The following is a 16,768-nucleotide window of genomic DNA, read 5'->3' as shown; positions in this document are numbered from 1 at the left end:
GGACAAGAACAAATAGACAAAATCAGCTAGCATATACCCATGTCTCGGTGTGAAGATAGAGGTGCATGGGAATAGAATTAGACCTCCCAAAAAAAGACACTATATTTGAGTTTATGTTACACTGCTATCATTCGATGGTGTTGAGAAGTCTGACCCAATCCAGCCCTTGTTCATTTTTATAAAAGTCAGCCTGTCAGCATTTTCAGTTGGCAAGCGGATGCGCCTATTGTTTATAATTCCACCAGCGGCACTAAAAACCCGCTCTGACAAAATGCTAGCGGCAGGGTAGGCCAGGACCTCCAACGCGTAAAGAGCCTGTTCATGCCACGTGTCCAGCTTGCATACCCAATAATTATAAGGCATAGAGGAATCATGGAGGATGTTGGTACGGTCTGCAAAGTACTCCCTCACCATCTTCCGAAACTTTTCCCTCCTTGTGAGAGTACCCCGCGCCTCAGGGCCTGTGCTATGGGAGGGTCTGAGAAAACTGTCCCTGAGCATTGACAGTGTTTCCCTGCCTTTGCTGGATTGCATTTGTGTCTCTCTCGCCCCTGTGCTCCTTGGTTGTCCAACAAACTGTGACCTCTACCGCCAGCGTTTTCAGATGGGAATTTTTTTAATAATTCCGCAACAAGGGCATTCTGGTACTGCCTCATTTTATTAGGAGTATTTGGCGTGGGAATAAGAGGCAGAAAGTTCTCCTTGTAGCATGGGTCTACAAGTATCACCAACCAATAATGACTGTCACCCAAAATTTGGACAACGCGAGGGTCATGGAAAAGGCAGCGATACATAAACTCAGCCATGTGTGCCAGACTGCTAACAGTCAAGACTTCCGTGTCCTCACCAAGAGGATGACTGACCAAGCTCTCCTCCTCTTCCTCCTCCTCCTCCTCCTCCCTGTCCTCAGGCCATCCACACTGAACAGGCGGTATAACAGTTGTGCAGGTAGTACCGTCTATAGCGCATGAAACTAGCTCCTGTCCTTCCTCCTCCTCCTCTTCCTTATTGTCACCCAATCCACGTTGGGATGAGAAGAGGCTGGGCTGTGAGGAATCACCCTGTATGGTTCCTTGCTCCATCTCATCATGCTGCGCCTGCAATGCATCCTCTTTGATTGTGAGCAGAAAGCATTTCAGAAGACAGAGAAGCGGGATGGTGATGCTAATTATGGCATCATCGCCGCTCACCATCTTGATGGAGTCCTCAAAGTTTTGGAGGATGGTACAGTTGTCTGACATCCATGTACACTCCTGAGGTCTTATTTGTGGAGTCTGACCTGAATACCAATGGCCTTGTTGATGCTGGTAGTCAACAACTGCACTCTTCTGCTAACAAATCCTTCCCAACATCTGCAATGTAGAGTTCCAATGCGTGGGGAGATCGCATACCAGTCCGTGAGCGGGTAGCTGCAAATGCTGCTGAAGCACGACAAGGGAGGTGGAAGCTGTAGCAGACATTCTAAAATGAGCACACACGTGGTATACCTTGACCAGCAGATCTGAGTAGGTTTTGAGAAACTGCTGAACCACGAAGTTAAACACATGGGCCAGGCATGGTATGTGTGTGAGCTCGCTTTGCCTCCGAACCGCCACCAGGTTCCGGCCATTGTCACACATGACCATGCCTGGCTGTAGGGTCAGTGGTGTCAGCCACAGATCTGCTTGCTCTTCTGAGCTGTCCACAACTTTTCAGCATTGTGCGGTTTGTCACCTAAGCATATTAGCTTCAGCACAGCCTGTTGACGCTTGGCTGAGCCAGTGCTGCAGTGCTTCCAGATTCTGACTGATGTGGTCATTTTGGAGATGGAGGCTGAAGAGGAGGAGGAGGAGGTGCAGGAGCTGTAGAATGTAGGGTCAACCTGGATTGACCCAGGGCCTGCAATCCTCGGCGTTGGGAGGACATGTTCCGTCCCAAGGTCCGACTGTGTTCCGGCTTCCACTATATTAACCCAGTGTGCCGTCAGCGAGATGTACCATCCCTGCCCCCTAGAACTTGTCCACATGTCCGTAGTTAGGTGGACTTTCCCAGTAATTGCATTGTTGAGGGCACGGCTAATGTTCGGGGACACGCGCTCGTAAAATGCGGGGAAGGCACGCTGGGAGAAATAGCGGCGGCTGGAGACCGAGTACCGAGAGACGGCCGCCACCATTAGGTTGTGGAAAGCTTCCATCTCTACTAGCCTAAAAGGCAACATTTCGAGCGCCAGCATTTGCGAAATGTGTGAATTTAGTAGTGTGGCCTATGGGGCATTGGCTGCGTATTTGTGCTTGCATTCCAAGGACTGGGGTAGGGACAACTGAACGCTGCACTGGAACAAGGATGTGGATGTGCTTGCTGCTGGTGCTAGCTGAGAGTGTGCAATGACTGATGTAGGGCGGGAGGAATCTTCGCATGCGCCATGGATAGGGGATTGGCGTGCACGCACAACAGCGGAAGAAGCAGTTGTATCACCGTAAACACTGTTTCTGGAACTTGGGGTTCGGCCCATTTAATCAGGTGCTTTGCTGCCATGTGCCTGATCATGCTGGTGGTGGTCAGGCTGGTAGTTTTGTCACCCCTGCTGATGCAGGCCTGGCAGGTGGTACAAATGGCCTTTTTGGGGTTATCAGCAGAGTCTTTAAAAAAATTCCAGACTCTGGAAGACCTACCGGTTGTACTGGCAACGTCCCTCGTGTTGGTGTTACGGGGAACTGTTGCCCGCCTTCTGTCTGCGGTCACCACACTGCTTCTTCCTGCCTGTTGGCGTAATCTGCCTCCCTCCCCCTGTGTGCTGCTGGCCTCTCTCTGCGTGTCCTCCTGCCACGTTGGGTCAGTTACTAGATCATCCACCACCTCCTTCTCTTCCACTTCCGCACCACGGTCCTCCTCCTCACTTTGTGGCAATTGTGTCTCGTCATCGTCCACCTCTTGTGACAAATTGCCAACGTCGCCTTCCTGTGGCCGTGGCTGTTCAAATATTTGGCCATCGCTACATGGGATCTCCTCTTCCACCACTTCAAGCGGAGCAGGCGAGGGGAACAAATATGGAAATGGACCAGTGAACAGCTCTTCAGAGTGTCCAACTGTGGGATCAGTTGCTGTCTGACAACACTCGGCATGGTGGGAGGAAGGAGCATCAGGGTGAGGAGTAGTATGCAGTCGAGACTCACAGCTACTAACACTTGACCGTGTGGAAGACAGACCGGAGGTGGTGGTGCTCAGGTGACTGGAAGTATTATCTGCTATCCAATTAATAACCTGTTCACACTGATCAGTTCACAATAGTGGTGCTGTTGTGTGCTTCCCTAGTAATTTGGTCATGAACTGGGAGCGAGAAGATGTGGCTGTTGGTTGCGGCACATTTTCACCTTGGCCACGGCCCCATCCTCTGCAAGCCCCATCACCAGAACGTCCAGTTCCACGTCCCTTGCCACGCGCCTTGCCCATTGTAAATGAAGTAAAATAGCTTACACTCGCACTATCAATGGCAAAAGGGTAACAAAAAGGAGATTTTAACCATGGAAGAGGAAAACCACAGTTCTAGTTCTCTGGCCTACACCAGACTCTTTTAAACAGATATATTGGTGTCTGAACAGTCAGTGAGACACTGAAAATGTTTTTTTTTTTATGCAAAAAACACAAAAAAGTGGATAATACAGAGATTTGAACCGTGGAACTACAAAACCACAGTTATAATTTCCTGGTGTATACCAGACTTGTTAAAATAGATATATTGGTGTCTGAACAGTCAGTGACACACTCAAACTGTTTCTTTTTATGGAAAAAAGGCAAGCAGGTTGATAACACCCAGATTTGAACCATGGAAGAGGAAAACCACAGTTCTAGTTCTCTGGCCTACACCAGACTCTTTTAAACAGATATATTGGTGTCTGAACAGTCAGCGAGACACTGAAAATGTTTTTTTTTATGCAAAAAAGACAAAAAAGTGGATAATGCAGTGATTTGAACTGTGGAACTGCAAAACCACAGTTATAAATTCCTGGTGTATACCAGATATATTGTGTGTCGCTGAACAGTCAGCGACACACAAATTTTTTTTTTTGGGGGGGGGGGGTGAATACCAAAAGACGGGTATTTGTACAGTCTGACTGAGGAAAAAAAAACAACAGGATTTAAATGAAAAAAAAGGATTTTTCCTGGCCCCTGAGACCTGGGGCTAAGTCTAGAAATTTGACCTGTAGGAGCACATAGGACTGTAATGCAGTGTTTGTTGGTATAACCACTGCGTCTCCTACACAGCCTGCCTGCCTACCTGCCTGATATCTGGGATGGATATTAGTCCTGAGAAGGACTGTTTGTTTGATTTGGCAGGCTTAAGATACCCTACACTAACTATTTTGCAGTATAAATCTCTCCTTATCTCTGCAGCACTGACCCTACACTGTCTGATCCGGAGCGACTGTGTCCAATATAGCGGCTCCCGGTTTTAAATACTCGAGGTGACGCTGTGCGGCCAGTCAATCACTGTAATGCCCACAACCAACATGGCTGCGGCATTACAGTGACTGGCTGGCAATCCCTGCATGTTCATTGGCTCTGTAAAGAGCGCCAAACGTGCAGGGCGGAGACCCGAGCTCCCGCCAGAGTAACCCGGAAATGCTCGGTGCTCGCCGAACATCCCGAGTAGTGAGATGCTCGGGCGAGTAATGAGCAGTGTCGAGCATGCTCGCTCAACACTATTAAGTAACCCTTGACCATGTTCTGCAACTTATCCCTCCTTGGCATTGTTACAGGCACAGATAGCCCTTGCTGTTGTGCTGGATTATTGAAAATTACTCAATTTGTGCATATTTTCCCCCCACCTCTGTTGGAGCTGGTGTTCGTGTCTCTCCCCATTATCCCTTGGTGTTGAAAAGAGCCGGTACCTCTGCCACCAGCATTGTCTTAGGGTGATGTTTTCAGCAACTGATCTACAACAGCCTTCTTGAACGATTCCATTGTAAAACTCTTTGGTGACTCCAAAAGGAGAGAAGGAAATTTCTCCTTGTACCATGGATCGAGAAAGGTTGCCAACCAGTATAGGTCGCTTTTGTTACCTGAACCTTTAAAACGTCTCCAGAATCTGACCTTTTCTCACCTTTGAAATTGCTAAAACTCTTACTGTCGCTCTTACTCACTCTTGTCTGGACTACTGCAACTCTCTTCTGATCGGTCTCCCTCTTACCAAACTTTCTCCTCTCCAATCCGTCCTGAATGCGGCAGCCATGGTCGTATTTCTGTCCAGCCGCTTCATCGATGCCTCCATCTTTTGCCAGTCAGTACACTGGTTACCCATTTGCTACAGGGTCCAATATAAACTCATCGCTTTCACCCACAAAGCTCTCCACAGTCCTGCACCACCTTATATATCCTCTCTCATCTCTGTCTATGGCCCTACACATGCCCTCCGTTCTACAAATGACCTAAGACTAACATCCCCCATAATCCGAACCTCGCACCTCTATCTCCAAGACTTCTCTCGTGCTGCACCAGTTCTCCGGAATGCTCTACCCCAGATGATCCGACTGATGCCTAGCCCCCACGTCTTCAAGCGCACTTTAAAAACCCATCTCTTTAAACAAGCCTACCACCTGAACTACTCAGTAAACTAACTTTCCCCTGTTTCCTCCTTCTAAATATTATTCAGAATCTGCACCCTACTATTCATCTGTCTCCACACCCTCCATGCACACGATAATCACACTCAATACTTGATTATTGTACTTAAGCATACTGGCTGATGACCAGATCATGCAGCTCTATATGAAAATCCCTACTTATTATAATTGCCAGACCTGAAATAACAACCACTTTTCACCTATTGTGTCCACCCATTTCCTTGTAGAATGTAAGCTTGCGAGCAGGGACCTCTCTCCTAATGTAACTGTTTAAACTGTCTTACCTTTGTATTGAATTTATTAAATGTACATGTCCCCGCTGAATTGTAAAGTGCTGCGGAATATGTTGGCACTATACAAATAAAAATTATTATTATTATTATTGTTGGATAAAATGTGTATCATGCGAGGGACTTTCCACAGACACTTATACATGAACTGTGCCATGTGGGCCAAGCTACAAAAATGCAAATGCTCTGTGTCCCCAACAGAAGAAGCAGTACCCATCCTATCCTCATGCTGACTTGCCTACTCCTCCTCCACCACCTCCTCCTCTCCAGCCCATCCAGGCTGGAAAGACATGAAGCTTGAGTTGGGTGTCCCTTCTTTAGCATGACGAGTTCCCTTGGTAGCACAGAAAAGCAAGTCCTCGCCCCCCTCATCCTCCTCTTCTTCCTCATCACCCAATGTTGTTTCAGAATATTGTCTGGGCTGGGTAGTATCACCCACTGGAAAATCTGGATCCATACCAACATGCTGGGCACTCAGAGCTTCCTCTTTGAGATTATGCAGTGATTGTTTCAAGAGACACAGCAGCGGGATGATTACACTGATAATAGCCTGATCACCGCTCACGAGGTTGGTGCAGTACTCAAAGTTCTCAAGAATGCAAGTCACTGTAAGTTTTCAGAAATTTCTGAACAACTAGGTTCAGCATGTGAGCCATGCATGACACGTGTACCAGCTTGCTGACCTTTAAAGCCGCCTCCGGGTTACGCCCATTATCGCAGATGACCAAACCGGGTTGGAGGTGCAGTGGGGAGAGCCATTGATCGGTCTGTTGTTTTAAAGATTGCCACAGCTCTGCTGCAGTGTGTGCTTTCTGACCTAAACAGATCAGCTTCAGCAGAGCGTGTTGCTGCTTTGCCCATGCGTTGCTGCACAGTCCCAGCTTGGCAGTGATGGGGAGGGTAATTCAGCGGAGGATGAGGATCAGGAGGAGGGGAGAGAGGAAGTGGAATATGAAGAGGCGGAAACCCTGGCAGAAGTTGTGCCCGCTATTCTTGGCGTGGGTAGGATGTGTGATGTTCCAGTTTGCGCCTTTGTCCCACCCTCCACCAGGTTCACCCAGTGTGCTGTGACAGAAATGTATCGTCCCTGTCCACAACAACTTGTCCAGGTGTCTGTTGTTAAGTGGACCTTCCCGGTGACGGCATTGGTGAGAGCACAGTTCAGATTGTTTAACACGTGCTTGTGTAACGCAGGGACGGCACACCGGGCAAAATAGTGGTGGCTGGGAACACTATGTCGTGGGGCAGCCACAGCCAAGAGATCACGTAAAGACTGTGTTCCCACAAGCCTAAACGGCAGCATCTCCACAGCTAGCAATTTAACAATGTGCGAGTTTAGTATCTGTGCCTGTGGGTGCGTGGCTGGGTATTTACGCTTTCTTTTCAAGTTCTAAGACACGAACAATTGAACGCTTGGGAGGGTCAAGGAAGTGGATGTGGCTGATGTTTGTTGTGTGTGAGCAACTGCTTGTGGGCAGGAGGTATGAGCGCCTGCTTCCTGAACAGCTGATTCTGAAGGACATAGTGCAGGTGACATGGCATTGGTTTGATCCACAGATGTAGATTTGGTACCCTGGTGTTCCGCCCACCTACTGGGGTGCTTGGCTGCCATGTGGTTTCGCATACTGGTGGTGCTCAGGTTGCCTTTGCCCTGGTTTCTGCTCAACTTGGTATGGCAGATGCTGCAGACTACATTGTTTTTCTCTGAAGGACTTTCAGAAAAAAAATTCCACACAGCAGCTGAACGCCCTCTTGCCCTGACTTGGCGCATAACGGAGGTGCTCTTGGGAACAGTTGACACAGTTCTCACTCTGAGCAAACAACTACCCCATGGTGCCTGTGTTGGTGCTACATATCCATCTTCCTGTGCGTTGGTGTCATGGATATGCATGCCAACGGTCCAGGTCGGTACAGTGAACTCATCATAGACCACCTTGTCTTCCATCTCATCCTCCTTCCCAGTTGACACTGTAGGCTGACCTGATGGCAACTGTGTCTCATCATCATCAGCCTCCACCTCTGGAGACAGTAAATGACGTTTCGCCAGGTGGCTTTCTTCTGGCTGTAGGTCCTCAAATACTTGAGCATCAACGCACCCACCTCCTCTTGTCCTTCTTCAATGCTGCACAGTGGTAGGCCAGAGCCAACCAAAGGATACGTACCAAACAGATCCTCGGAGTGGCCAAGCTTGGGGTCATATGTCTCCTGTGACTGATAATGGCGAGAGGAAGGAGAACCAGCTTCAGGATTGCATGGGTCAGCCTTCTGGGTATCCACAGTAGACTGTGTGGTCGTGGAAGATTTGTTGCTGCTTGACAAATGCGTAGAGACATTGTCTGCTATCCAAGACAGAATCTGCTCACGCTGTTCTGGCTTCCACACACGTTTATGTTCCAGACCGGGAAATATTTCCAGGAGCATAGTGGATACATCAAGCTTCTTCTGACCTGACATACAATGGGTGCCTTCTCGCGCACCACTGACAACACCACATCCACGTCCACGTCCCTTAACAACAGGCTATTTTGGCATTTTGGGTTTTGTTGACAGATTTTCAGATGTTGATGGCAAAAGCCAAGCTAGCTGTCAAAATAGTGAGTCAACCACGACTCTGCCCATAAGGCTAATTTTTGCAAACCCTATGCACATTGTGCAGTGGACAAACCAAGACAGTATTCCTACTCCAGCCTAACTACTATTTGTGATTGGAGGCCCTTGGGATGGTGGCTTCCTGCGTCAACCATAACTCAGCCCATAGTGCTAATTTTTACAAAACCTATGCACATTGTGCAGCGGACAAATCTGGAATGTACAGTGGTCCTACCAAACTAATATTTGTCATTGGAGGCCCTTGTCACAGGTTGTGCCACATTGTGACTGAGATAGGGGATACATATTCAATAGAAAAGTACTGTCAGTCATCCTATTTGGCAAAAAAACATTCCTGGCTTGTGCCACATTGTGACTGAGATAGGGGATACATATTCAATAGAAATTTACACTGACTGTTGACGACCGACTGATGGCCCTCTAAAAACATGAATTGAGGGCCACAACTACTACAGTACTCCATCGTAGATAATGTTTGTCAAGGGAGACCCTTGTCAAGGAATCTTCTTGCACCTATGACACAGCCCCCAGGAGTAACTTTTGGAAATACGATGCACATTCTGCACTGGATCAAGTAGTACAGTATCAAGAAGTCTTCTCTTGCTATATAATCTGGGGAATATTGACAATCAAAATCTTTGAGCCATTTTGAGAAGCTTCTCCAACCCATCCTGGAGGGGGGGCACCATATATCTTTTGTCCATTGACTTGCATAAGTGATATATTTGAGCTCATCATCCAGCTGACTAGTGCAGCTTTATTTTTCTATTTTTACGGTTCACAGAGTTCAGCCATACCTGAGGATCGCAGGCCGCACTCACTGCTACCTTCTAGTACTCCATGTCTCTTGGTCTTTTTCTCTGTAGTCTCTGCCCTTAAATGAGTTAAATAATAGAGTGAGGTCCCTACAATATGAATATGTAAGGGCACTCTCGAATGTACACAAGAGGGACTTTCAAAATTTCTAGAGGAGGGCACTTCAAAATGTATATTACAGGGCCACACGAGGGCTCTCACAAAATGCAGCTTTCCTACCTACTACAGGCCCTCTGAACATTTGAATTTAGGGCCGCAGTATCACATGGTGGTGGAGAAGGAGGAGGAGGAGGAGGGTCAAACCCAACGCTACAATGAGCTCATTGTAAACTGCTATGGAATATGTATTCCACTATCTGAGTGTCAATGGTGGAGGGACCGCCCAAATGTCTAAGTAACAGCTGTCCCTCCAAAACGCATGTTACAGAGCCACCTGAGGCCTCCCAGGTCAAAGATCAACATACCTACTAGTACGTTCTAGCTGTGCTTGTAAAGTGCTGGGGAATAGCGATCTAAAAATGATGTATGACAGAGGGACCTACAAAATGTACAAGTGAGGGCCCTCCCAATTGTAAAAGGTGAAAAAAAGCCACAACAGTATGTGTGAACAAACGCTAAAAGGGGTATTTTTTTGGTCTCTCTGGTTTATTTAGCCTTATATATAAATGATTATGCAGGAAAAACTGTTTCTTAACCTTTTGGCCTGTTAAATGCAATTTAGGTTAGGCTTAGTAGTTGTTCTTGTGTGTCTGTAAAAGTGGCATAATACTGCGACAAACTTATTCCCAGAAACCATATGTGAGTCAGAAATGCATGCAGGCACATTCTCCAGGCTCTTCCCATTCTGTTTCATCACTTTCCCATCCATTTATGCCTTTTCCTCAGGCCCCAAGACGCCTTTGTAGGGTCCAGTAGAAAATTACTTGCATTTCCCATTGACTTACATTGTACTCGCTATTCGGAACAAATACACCATTGTTACAAAGTACTCGTTACGAGTATAGCGATTACGAATGTTACGGTACTCGCTCATCACTACTAGCTGCATATAATCAGTGCTAGGCAGGCAGGCAGTGTATGTGGCAGACTGTAGTGTATGATACAGCACAAGAGGGTCCATTGAATGTCTGCTGCTGCTGTAATAATTACAGATATTTGTTGACATAGCCCCAGATATCGGGGGCCAGGGCAATTTTTTTTTCATCTTAATCCTGGTTATGTGCTTAAAAAACAATCCAGAGTACACCTGTTGGCAGTGGATCATTCAGGATACTCTCAAAGCGTGTTGACAACAGAACAAAGCTTTAATTAGCTGTAAACAGGTACAGATATGATATGCTTTGTGGAATCAGGAATATACATATCTCAAGGCTGCGTGCCCACGTAGCGTTTTTCAAGCGTTTATGCTGCGGAATTTCCGCAGCGTAAATGCTTGTGAAAAGCTAGGTAATCCGCACCCCATGGTCCCCAAGGGGATTCTGCATGTTCTATGCACATGCTGCTGATTTTTCCGCAGCGTTTATGCTGCGTACAAAAATCCGCAGCATGTTCATTAATTTTGCGGAAGCGCAGCGGATGCCCCGCCATTGACTTGCATTGAGACGCATAGAATGCGCGTCTGTACATTTGTACAAGCGGATTCTATGCGTCTCTATGTGCGGAGGAGAGGAGACTCTCATCCAGACCTGGGTACCATTGTACCTGTAAAAAAAGAATAAAATAAAAAATAAAGTTTATACTCACCTTTCCGAAGGCTCTCTGCATGTCGGCACCGCTGAAGGACCTTCGATGACGTCACAGTCATGTGACCGCAGGCCCTTCACCGCTCTGTCTCGCGATATGCCGGCAGCCAGGAACCAGCAAGGAAGCAGCGCTGCAGCACACGCCGGGACATCGGGGGTGAGTATAGCTTTATTTTTTTATTTTTACGGTCACACTATATAAATCCATGTCGTTTGCATGGATCTATATAGTGTGACCTAGTTGTCAAGCACTTTCCAAGTGATGCTATCGCCTGGAAAGCGCTTGTCAATCTGCATGCGGAAACGCATGTGGATATGCATGTGAATCCGCATGTATTCCGCATGTATTCTGCAGGAAAAACGCATGCACAATCTGCATGCGTTTTTTCTGCCAGGGAGATGCAGAAATGCTGCAGAAATTTTCTGCTTCATTTCTGCATCGTGGGCACATAGCCTAAGTGTGCAGCATCAGCAGGCTGCTTCTCCTCTCATGCACAGACTCAGGAAACTGAACACAGTCACATGGTCTTTTCTGTGTGTGAGCCTCTGGGAGTTTTTGTTTTTAACTTTATAGACAATACACAAACCTAGCAATAGAACATTTACATACACAGGAATGGAGTTGTTGCACTAAACATATTCCAACACCTCCACTCAACAACTTCTTATCCTGTTAGTCCCATTGCGGTTCTGAAGTCCTCAAACTTGGATCTTGGCAATGGTTTTGTCATACCATCAGCTAACATCTTGTCAGACTCACAATAAACAAACTCTAGTACACCACTTTCTACTATGTCATGTAAGTGGTGATGTTTAACGTCGATGTGTTTAGTCCTTGCACTAATCTTCTCACTGTTGGCAAGTTTAATACATCCTTGGTTGTCCTCATAGATAACTGTTGGCTGAGCTATTGGCTTGCCAAAATCTTCCAAAAGTTGTTTCAACCAAATAACTTCTTGACTTGCATAAGCAGCTGACACATATTCTGCTTCTGTAGAAGACAATGCGACTGACACTTGTTTTCTGCTGGACCAAGAAATTTCATTTTCTCCTAACTTGAACAAGTAACCACTTGTTGATTTCCGATCACTTGTATCTCCAACCCAATCTGCATCCACATAACCTCTGAGAGTGAGATCTCCTGATACAGATATCTTAAGATTTAGCCTTTGAGTTTCCTTAAGATATAGTAGAATTCTCTTAGTTGCGTTCCAGTCTCTTTGGCGTGGCTTGCTTACACGTCGGCAGAGAATTCCAACTGTGGCTGTAATATTTGGACGAGTTGTGGCTGCTATATACAGAAGGACCCTCACTGCTTGTCTGTAACTCTCATTGCTGGGTAGCAGATCTTCTTCTCCTTCCAACTTTAAGTAGGATGGATCCATTGGTGTTGACGCACCTTTGGCTTCTGACAGTCCAAATTGGTTCAGGATTGCGGAAACTTTAGAACTTTGAGAAGAAAATTCTTATCTTCCTCTCTCTGGATTTGGATTCCCAAATAACACGTCACATTTCCAAGGTCCTTAGTCTCAAAGTGCTGGTTGAGAATTTCACCTAGCTTTGTAATTTCCTTTTCATCTCGATGAGACATGATTACATCATCTACATATAGGAGAATATACAGTACATCCACTCCTTTGCTACAATTTTCATATACAAACATGGATCAGCTTGAGACCCTTTAAATCCTTCATCCATCAAAACTTTGTTCATTTTTGAGTTCCATGATCTTGCCGACTGCTTAAGTCCATACAGAGATTTTTGCATTCTACAAACAAGGAGCTCTAGTCTTCACCCATTTTAATATATCCCTTGGGTTGGCTCATGTACAACTCTTCTTCAATATCACCATCAAGGAAGGCTGCTTTGATGTCAAAATGTCTCACTGTCATCTGTTGAACTGCAGCTATGGACATTAAAGTTCTGAATGTGGTTTGCGTCGCAACTGGAGAAAATGTAGCATCATAATCTTCACCATATTTCTGCGAGTACCCTTTTGCGACCAATCTTGCCTTAAACCGGTGAACTTTACCTTCTGAGTCATATTTGTTTTTGAAGACCCACTTACATCCGTTAGCTCTTTTTCCTTGTGTTAGCTCCATAAGCTCCCATGTCTGGAGTTCGTGAAGGGACTCCATCTCTTCATTAGCGGCATTTATCCACTTCTGCTTCTCGTGGACAGGCAATTTTTGCATCTTTTGCCATGACTGCAGGCCTGGCTCAGGAAGTGTTCTGACCATATAAGAAAGGCATCTAGCTGGGATACCTTTGTTTGGTCTTTCTGATCTCCTGACTTGAAGTTGACTTAGTTCTTCTGTTTCTTTCTTGCTGGCTTCAGAGCTTATCCAGGCTTCAGTGTTTTCTATTTCAGTGTCTGGGTTTGGTGATTGAGATTCTTGTTCTTGTTTCTTGGCTTGAATGACTGGTGTAACTTCATGGAATTTGAGCGAAACTGAGTTCTCATCAATCACTATGTCTCTGCTGATTGTTACTGTGTTGGTCTCTGGGTGCAAGATTCTGTATCCCTTTTGAGTTTCACTATAGCCCATCAGGACTCCTTGCTTTGCATGTGATTCCCACTTGGAATGATTTTATTTGGGAACATGCACAAACGGTTTGCTTCCAAATATCCTTAGGTGCTTCAGGTTAGGCTTCTCACAGTTCCATAGCTCATATGGAGTTTTATTTGTGGCTTTACCTGGCAGTCTGTTTTGAAGATAGCAAGCTGTCGTGATGGCTTCTCCCCAATATGTTGTAGGTAGATTCACATCAAACAACATACTTCTTCCACTTTCACAGAGAGTGCCGTTCTTTCTCTCTGCAATGCCATTCAGTTCTGGATTGTATGGGATGGTAGTCTGGAACACAATTCCATTCTTTTTCAAAATGGTTTGCACCTTACCACTTGTATATCCAGTCCCATTATCTGCACGCAGGGCTTTTGGCATTCTTTCAAATTTGTTAAATACTACGGCAAGATATTCTTCAAGTTTCTGTGGAACTTCCTCCTTACTGTGAAGCAGGTAGGCGACTGTATATCTGGAGTAGTCATCAATAAATGTGAGAAAATATCTCTTCTTGCTTGAAGTTTGAACACTCATTGGACCGCAAATATCTGTGTGTATCAAATCCAGTGGCTGTGCAGATCTAGTGGTGCTTACTTTAGCAAAGGATTTTCTGGACATTTTCCCTTTAACACAGCTAGTTCACTTCATCATTTGACTACATTGCTTGATTACCACACCATTTGCAAGTTGACCTAGCTTCCTTATTGCTTCTGGGTCTCTGTGCCCAAGACGTCTGTGCCATATATGCATACAGTTCTTATGCAGATCTTGTTTAGCACTGTACACTCTTTCTTTGCATTTTAGCTGATAAAGTTCATTTTGGATTTTTTCTTCTGCAAGAGTGTGACCCCTTATAGATATAATGCAGCTGTTGTCTTTAAAAGTAACTACATTCCCTTTCTGCGTAAGCTTCTTTACTGGCAGAAGATTGCTTTTAAGACTGGGAACATAGAGAACATCCTTTACTGGGATCTTTCTGCTTTGTGCTGAGGAAACTGGACAGTGGAGGTAGCCGTCTCCTACTCCTTCTGAAGTCATATATTGACCATTAGCTAAGATGACATTTTCTGACTTGCTTTCATCAAGGTCAGTGAAGAAATCCTTGTTATTCGTCATATGGCTGCTAGCACCAGAGTCTATACCACATATGCTTTGCAGATGAGCCTGTACTGGCATTAAATGCAGTTTCAACACATGCAGACTTTTCCTCTACAGCTGTTTTCACCTTTTGATCACTGTTCTGCTTTTTAAGCTGACTCATTCTTGCTTTCCAAATTCTGCAGTCTGCTTTAAGGTGGCCGGGCTTTCTACAGACAAAACATTCACGAGTTTCCCTTAGATTGCTCATATTTTTAGGAAAGTCCTGTATCTTTAATGCTGTTTCTGCTCTAGATTCATTACTGCTGCTTACATTGTGTGTTTTTCGCTTGAATTAATCTACAAGCTTGCCTTTGACATATTCTAGTGTGAGCTCATCATCTGGCTGTGCATCTAGTGCAGTGACAAGTGTGTCATAACTTTCTGGAAGACCACTTAATAGTAGTGCAGCAACATGAAAGTCTTTAATTTCTTCTCCAATGCCCCTGAGACGCTCCACAATCTCTAGGGTGTTTCTTATGTAGTCCTGCATATTCTGCTCATCACTTAGCTTAGACTGATACAGTTTTCTCATGAGATAATGCTTATTGCTGAGATTTGATCTTTCATGCAATTTCTGTAATTCATACCACATCTCTTTTGCAGTTGCACATTTGCATATATGCACAATCTGATCATCATCTATACTGAGGGAGATAGTGCTTTGTGCTTTCTGATCCTTCTCTAGCCAATCATCTGGTAATGGATGAGGCACTTGTTCCTGCAAATATTTCCACGTACCTTCTCTTATGAGCAGCATTTTCACCTTAAATTTCCAAGATTGATAATTCTGAATGGTGAGACTTTGCACTGAGAACTTGCAGTGATCCCTGCTTGTGGAGATCTTCTCTGTTGCTCTGTGCTGCTTTTGTTTTGGACTTCTGTTGCTGCATTACTCTTCTGTGTTACTCCTGGGGTTCTGTGTCACGCTGGAGTTCTGTGTCACGCTGGGGTTCTGTGTCACGCTGGGCCCATAACCTGTTGGCAGCAGATCATTCAGGATACTCTCAAAGCGTGTTGACAACCGAACAAAGTTTTAATTAGCTATAAACAGGTACAGATATGATAGGCTTCGTGGAATCAGGAATATACATATCTTAACTCACAAGCGGAGAAAAGGATTCACGGCACCACCTCTGCTGTATCAAATTAATTCACTTTCAGAACAAGTGCTCCCAGATCAACGGTGGTGCATCACCAAGTGAGTAATCATTAAATTGAAGAAAAGAATAAAGGTAGCACTCACCGATATGTCTGAAAATATCCTTTATTGCTGCCAACAATGCATGGGACGGAGACCCCGAGGGGTGTGCGGGGGGTAGGACTGAGGACGATGGCCGTTTCGCTGCCTTCCGGCGCTTCAACGGGTCCCAGGTGTGGTGAACACCTGACTACTGCCTTTTTAACAGGTAGCATGTTACAGACACACATACAAAAAAAAGGTGCATTTTTAACTTTAAATTCAATCCAATTTCCAACATAATAAATAAAGCCATTAGGAACAACTGGCTAAGTAACAAAGATTTATCAGAAAGAGCTTCAAAAAAGCCAATTATTTCGTACGGTCGCAGTCGAAATTTGGGCGACATGATCGTCCACAATAGATTTATCAAGAGTGGAGAGACTTGGCTAGAAAAAAGCATCCCGAAAGGGAATTTCAAATGTGGACATTGCTCCTTCTGTATTTTTCATAACACTGAAAAAACACTGAGAATAGGTGCTTTAACACATATTGTGAAGGATTTTATTACATGCAGATCCAATTATGTAGTATATCTAATCAGATGTCCGTGCCAATTCTTTTATATTGGCAAAACTATTAGACCCCTTTTTGTGCGGTTTAGGGAACATTATAATTCAATCACATCAAGGAAAGACTCTCCTAAATTAATACAACATATAGTTGATTGTCACAATGCAGACCCTAATGTGTTGCGGTTTGCAGGGCTGGAACAAGTAAAAAATCCCATAGAAGGAGGTGACTGCAACAGATTACTGTTACAGCA

The 16,768-nt window shown here is 45.2% G+C and overlaps 1 pseudogene; it reads right to left on the bottom strand.

Annotated features, from left to right (window-relative positions):
• Positions 1-11,848: 11,848 nt before the first annotated feature.
• Positions 11,849-12,771, bottom strand: LOC141258514 (uncharacterized; annotated as a pseudogene).
• Positions 12,772-16,768: the final 3,997 nt, after the last annotated feature.

This window comes from Phyllobates terribilis, unplaced genomic scaffold (assembly GCF_046119375.1).
Source record: "Phyllobates terribilis strain yellow unplaced genomic scaffold, ASM4611937v1 Scaffold_3__8_contigs__length_932513732, whole genome shotgun sequence".
NCBI classification, from domain to species: domain Eukaryota; kingdom Metazoa; phylum Chordata; class Amphibia; order Anura; family Dendrobatidae; genus Phyllobates; species Phyllobates terribilis.
Note: the sequence above shows the minus strand (reverse complement) of the source record. Positions and strands in the feature narration are given on the sequence as shown.